The sequence below is a fragment of the Perca fluviatilis genome, chromosome 20, assembly GCF_010015445.1.
Source record: "Perca fluviatilis chromosome 20, GENO_Pfluv_1.0, whole genome shotgun sequence".
In the NCBI taxonomy this organism is placed as follows: domain Eukaryota; kingdom Metazoa; phylum Chordata; class Actinopteri; order Perciformes; family Percidae; genus Perca; species Perca fluviatilis.
This window is the reverse complement of record NC_053131.1, coordinates 11,940,793-11,947,050: the sequence shown is the minus strand read 5'-3', so window position 1 is coordinate 11,947,050 and position 6,258 is coordinate 11,940,793. Positions and strand designations below refer to the sequence as shown.

The 6,258-nt window shown below is 37.7% G+C and overlaps 1 long non-coding RNA gene across 1 annotated transcript; it reads right to left on the bottom strand.

Moving 5' to 3' along the window:
* Positions 1 to 1,590: 1,590 nt before the first annotated feature.
* On the bottom strand, positions 1,591 to 4,757 carry LOC120549731. Its single transcript, XR_005637422.1, has 4 exons — positions 4,376 to 4,757; positions 3,512 to 3,690; positions 3,140 to 3,236; positions 1,591 to 1,645 (listed from the first exon to the last, which is right to left on the bottom strand). It is a non-coding gene; the product is annotated as an uncharacterized LOC120549731 (long non-coding RNA).
* Positions 4,758 to 6,258: the final 1,501 nt, after the last annotated feature.

Here is a 6,258-nt window from a genome sequence, read left to right as displayed (position 1 = left end):
CATCTGGAGATCATATGAAAGACACACAATAAGGACAAATTGTTCTAAAATTAAAGTACTTAAAAATGGTGACAGAAAAATCTTAGTAAATTCTTGCACCATGGAACGTCCTGCTAAAAAATTGTTTTATTGTATATATTATTCTGTAATATACTGGGAGTTTTGTTTATGAAAGTCAGAGACAAGTGATGAGGGCCATACATGACATTTAAAAGCAGAAAGAAGGTATAATACGTGCAGCAATTCTGAATGCATATTAGTCTACTGCAGGGTTGGTTTATAAAGCAAGTGAGGCATTCACAGCTGTAACTGGTGAAGTAACTGCTGCATTCATATTTATAAGGATAAGAATAAATGTAGAGAAAATCATTAGTTCTTTGGTTTGACAAAATGTTTCTATTGAGCTGAAGTGGGCTGCAAGGGTCTGTAAGCCAACAGGATTTCCTATTTAATTTAAATAGACATCTGATTCATATTGGTTTTCACATTTATAAAGAAAACATTGGTGTAGATTTTGTTGATGCAATTACCTAAACATCTGTATTGTATCAGTATAAACTACTTTCAATTAATTAAAAAAAGTAAGTGTTAATTGTTTTATGCATGTTAATCTTATTTTCTGTGCATGTTCTGCAAACCAGACTTCTTCAGTCTGAACAGACACAACAGACTAAACCATGACACTCTACTCCAATGACTTGTAGACAGAAGGCCAACAATTTATTGCTATCAAAAAAGTCCAAGCAACTGGAAAATGCCTTAATTATAAAAGCATTTAAAACATTGAATGCGCATTAATTCAAACCTAAAACATATGAATTGGGAAACATATTTCAAAGTGTCATAACAGAACTAAAGTATAGCATGTATGCTATCATTTTAACAGGGTTGTCTTTGTGCTACCACACCCTGAATTAGCCTTCAAAAGAGGCTTTCAATTATTCAAATCCACTGACCTTAATACATCAATTAAAGAGGATACATTTCACACACATTGTGAAAAATAGTACACTTAAAATGATTAATCTTCTGCTGTAATTAATCAGCAAAGTGCCCTTTCCACAAGTGAACGGTTTTAATCTAAAAAGTTCATATTCATAATAAATGTTGAATGTGATCTTTTTTTAGTTAATTATTTCCAAGATTGGCATTTTCAGAAGTATACACAAATTATTTGGGCTGACACTTTTTCCCTAAAAGTTTGTTTGGAACAGTGGAACACATCAAAACTATGCACCATACATTTTAAACACGTCCCAATGCTTGAAACGTAGTCAAAATCCAAGACCTCAGCAAAATAATGTAACACCCTTATGAGCTGCATGTTGCAGATGTTTAGAATAACCAAAATGCATGCAATCAAATACTGCAAACTGCAAGAAACCTAGACAGCAAAGTTCTGAATATTTCTGTTATCCAAATGAAAGATATCTTTTAACAGAACAAATATTAGTCATCAGAAAGGCCCTCTACAAAGAAAGTCTTTTAAGTATGCTGCAAAACATTGAGGCCTAAATGCCAAAGCTTTGCTTGTTCTAGCTGCTCTTTGCCTAACATGATGTTGCTGATAAAATATGTTAAAATACATACCATACAAGAAAATAATGCTCTTGACTCCTTCCTCTGAGTAGCTCCAAAAGGTTTCCTGCAAGGAAACAGCAATTTATTTTTACCTGTGAGATAGAAGCAACACTACATAAACATTTTAGACATTTTTCACAGCAGTAAGAATAAGGCTACAAAGTAAAGTTGTACAGAAAAGAATTGGGTTTGTCCAAGTCTGAAGTTAGGCAGGAGTGATGTGATACCCCAATGAATAGTGCATGAGTGTTCAACCTGAGACTGGTAACTATAACTAGGGACTGCTGAGAGACGTCACTGTGAGCAGAGTCCGCCAATCCACAGACTGTGCCCAAAACAAAAGAAAAAAGTTAAGATTTTTTCTTAAATCCTAAATCCTCCTCTAAAATGGTCGGTGAAAAGCCAACCAGCAACTTTTACACACAGGGCAAAAGGCCATTGAAATAATCCAACTGATAAATTGTATAGTGATGTGTGTGTGTGTGTGTGATATATATATTGTAGAGTCTATCATAATGAAAAAGCTTCAAAATGTGTGAGGTTGAGGTGATGTATATATTGCTATGTCACTAGTAATAGAATTTCATGGAAGTAAAGAAAATGTCAGGCCAGCCTAGTTGGAAGAATGCTCCGCTTTAATCTTTAATAGAGAGCTGTTCCAAACTGGGTCTTGGTGCAGACACACTGTCTTTTGTCATGGAATCCCCAAATGGTGGCAAGCCCTATTTGCAAAGCCTGGTGTTTCAAATTCATTCAGGTTTGAGTTTTGAATAATACAAAGGGTGTTAATACATTTTGCATATGTCTATTTACTTGAATAAATAAAGATCAAATCAGGATAACAATAGTATTTTTGTTTCCCCACAAATAAAGCAGTTTTAAATGCAATGATTATGTTGCATTATTTTTCTAAGTTGAGACATGCTTTAGCAACTTCTATTAAATGCCACTTCTATTCAATGCTAATTTACAACTCATCATCTCATCAATTACACATACAGCCAGTCTGTAAGCCATACGTCAAAGTCTAGAGTTGCTGGTATCCGATGAAACAAGGTTTTAAATTATTTAAGCACTCCAGTCAGGGTTGCATGTGGCATCCTCATTATGTGGAGGTATCACTGTTCACAACAAAAGATATAGATTTAGTTAGAGGGAATAACAGAAACATGTTATCATATTATTAAATTGGGCAAACATCTTTATGTTTTACTCACTTAATTAAATTTAATTAAAGCAGTCTATGTTTAAGGATAAATAAATAAACCAATATTTAGTAGATGTGTATCAAACAAAACATCTTGCTTAACTTTATGCAACTTCTTTCCTTGTCTTTACCTAGAACTGTAAAGGACGCATCCTCTCCAGCCCACTGAGCTAAAGTGTGTGATACTCTCAGTGACATTAACCTGACCATTTCGTTGAGGGATTCTGCCCTTAATTACATGATTCAATATCGGCAACAAGGGGTTGGGGAGATCCTAGTTCCTCAGGAATGGTCGGTAACCATGTCAGCAATCGTGCAAAGTTACTGGCTGCCCTTGTAGTTTATACTAACCTCATTCTCTGATGGGTGTAATCATCAAATGCCACTTTAGACACTTTGAAGTTGACATCAGCCACCAAACCAATGTGCCACAGTTGACTTTTCTGCTCTGATAAAGAACAAAAAGTATTTTACTTGACTAAAAAACAATTATGTGCAAAACTACTTTACATCAGAGAATCTGTCAGAAGAGATGAGCTGTCTCAGGTGCAAGATATCAGCTTAAAAACAAAAACATCTAATATCTATGCAGAGTTATTATTTGTATTTTGGATAAATATTTGGGTAAAACTAATGAATATGCATGAGAAAGCAACAAAGCCCTTAAATTGACACCTTGGACAATGTCGTCTTGGGTGAACCACAGAATGACTTGATACCAACCATGCAATCTTATCCCATGTAGGTCCAGTGTCCAGAGCCCTTTTTTGGCTGTTGGTAGTAGAGCGGTTATCACCATCTTATTTGTGCTCCAGTGACTCCGTGGGCACACCACCTGACAGTGGTGTAGTGTATCCTTATGACACATTTCTGTCAAACTCTCGGATGGGGATTTTGGAAAGCTTAATCAGGGAAACACAGCCAGAGGGCATTGTTATTGATGGTGTCAGGGGGGGCATTGTACTAGGTAGCAAGCACAAAGGGCCTGACCTCAAGTGACCCCAGGGTCTTTCTTAAAATTACTCTAAATCCAAATGACTGGTTTGTTAATTCTATGATTTTAAAAGTAATCTATACCAACAAACCTTTGCATCCTACTGTATGTTACTTAAATGGACAAAATTATATGTATTCAGTACACCTACTCTTGACTGTCTTTCATTTAATACCATCATTAGGTCTGCCTCTAGTAACAGTGCAGTTTTTCTAGATATACCATAGGCTGTATAAAACTAGGTATACCTACTCTAGATAATATAGCTAGGCTACCATACTTACTGTGTATAACGCATAGACTGTATATTAATAATACAGTCTATGGTATAACTACATCCTGTTGTGAGCAGAGTAATCAATGGAAGCACCACCTGGTGGCCAAACAGGTCATGTTCCTTTCAATGGTAGCTGGAAGGCAGTATTTCACTTGTTAAACTCAAACTGGACTCGTTTTTATGCAAAGATACTTATAAACTCTTTGCGAAGATAGCTAGCTAGCTAGCTCTACAGCGGGCTGAAATGTTAGCTATGACTGCGACTAATGCTAAAGCAACTTCTTCAGTTAACGCTACATATTTATAATGCCCCAACCTGTACAGAAGCTGCTTATTTTTGCCGATAGTCTTTGAAAACGACTTGTGCAAAATCTGGTGCCAACGTTGCTAATGTTTACCAAGATAAACCTTACTTAGCTAGCTTACAACCTTAGCAGTTAGCTTAATTAGCTAGCTGTTTACTTTAGTGCGCTCATATACACGACGGGCGCTGAGCTGTCCATATGTCTTCACCAGTCCCCACGCGCATTCATTACCATAGCAAGTCATCATGAGCATGCTGATTTTTAACCAGTGCCTTGAGGAAAAGACAAAACAAGATCGTCCAACGTTCAGTTTAATTAGAAAGAATGAATCCTTTAAAGTGTTCAAGCAATTTTCCATGTCTAATATTAAACGTGGTTTAATGACATGTTAGGCTGTTGCCCTTCCATGTGCTTGCACTCTTGTCTTGGCTGGCAGTTAACCTTTTTTTAAAAGATGTTTTTGTTTTTGTTAGTTGACATACTTTGGTTCAACATAAGGGAACTATGTTAAGAATTGACATACAATAAGCAGCAGCTTCTAACAAATAACCTATAGCATATTGTTTAGTCTAATGCTTTTATTAACTTATGTAGTGATGCTTTGCTGAAGCCAGAGCCATTTTGAAACATCACCTTCTTGTTTTGGTTCATGGTGTGTGCCTTCTTGAATTGAATTTGTCCCATCCTTTTCATTGTTGTCAGTAGTTTTCTGCCGTTAAATTCTTTCATCACTCTGGATGAGGAAGTGGAGGATATGCAGAGCACCATTCTTGTTCTCCAGCAGCAACCCCATTAAGTTTGTCAGCAGCTGGCCCAGGCACAGCTCTCTGCAGCCACCTCTGCAACCCAAGGCCCCACAGAACCTGCACACAACAAAGATTTTGGGAAGGGGTGAAGAATCGGCTGGCAATACAACCCCTATTCATAGGAAAGCAACAGGCCCCTCAGGGGAGATGGGTAGCAGCAACACAGACCAGCATTATGTACCACTCTGTTGGCACAGAAAGTAAACTCCAACTCTAATCTCTCTTAAGGATGTGAAGCCCATGAGACCATGGACCCACCCGCAGGTAGTGAAACCTCCCTCACACAGCATTCCACTGACACAGACTCAAACTTAGACTCCCAAGGGGAACATATCAACAGCACTGCAGACTCACATCATGCACAACAGGTTGAATGTTACAGGGCCCCTTTAAACACAAGCTTACTATACTTTAAAGATACACTCTAAAATTTGAACAGAAGTAGAAAACGTGAATAGTGACTGTATTCAATATCCTGAATGATGACCTGTGTCATCAAAGCTTAGAACTGTGTTTTCTGAACTCTTGTTTTGAATACTGACTGAAGTGTCCTGGCCTTTAATGGTTAAACAATAGACAGCTTACATTTTATAAAGACCTTAAAGGTCCATCTACTATTCACTGGATAAGCTTAAACGTTTTTTTTCAAAGATTATTTTAGGGCATTTAGCCATTATTTCCACAGGACTGATGAAGACATGAAAGGGGAGAAAGAGGGGGAACGACATGCAGCAAAGGGCCACAGGTCGGAATCGAACCCACAGCCACTGTGTCAAGGAATAAACCTTTATATGTGTGCACCTGCTCTACCAACTGAGCTAACCCAGCCACAGACAAGCTAAAACTTTAACCTGCTGGTGGCGCTAGAGGAAAAGTCAAGGTATCACCAAAGTCATGGAATTCATCCTCTGGGGATCATGAATGTCTGTACACATGTTCATGGAAATCCATCCAATAATTTTTTTGGGATATTTCTTAGTCTCGCTTTGCCAGACCATCCACACGCTGCGGAGCGGAGGAGGGTCTGGCTAGTCTACATAGCATTCTGGGGATGGGAGTAAAATGTGCTCTGGTTTATTGGCATTTCT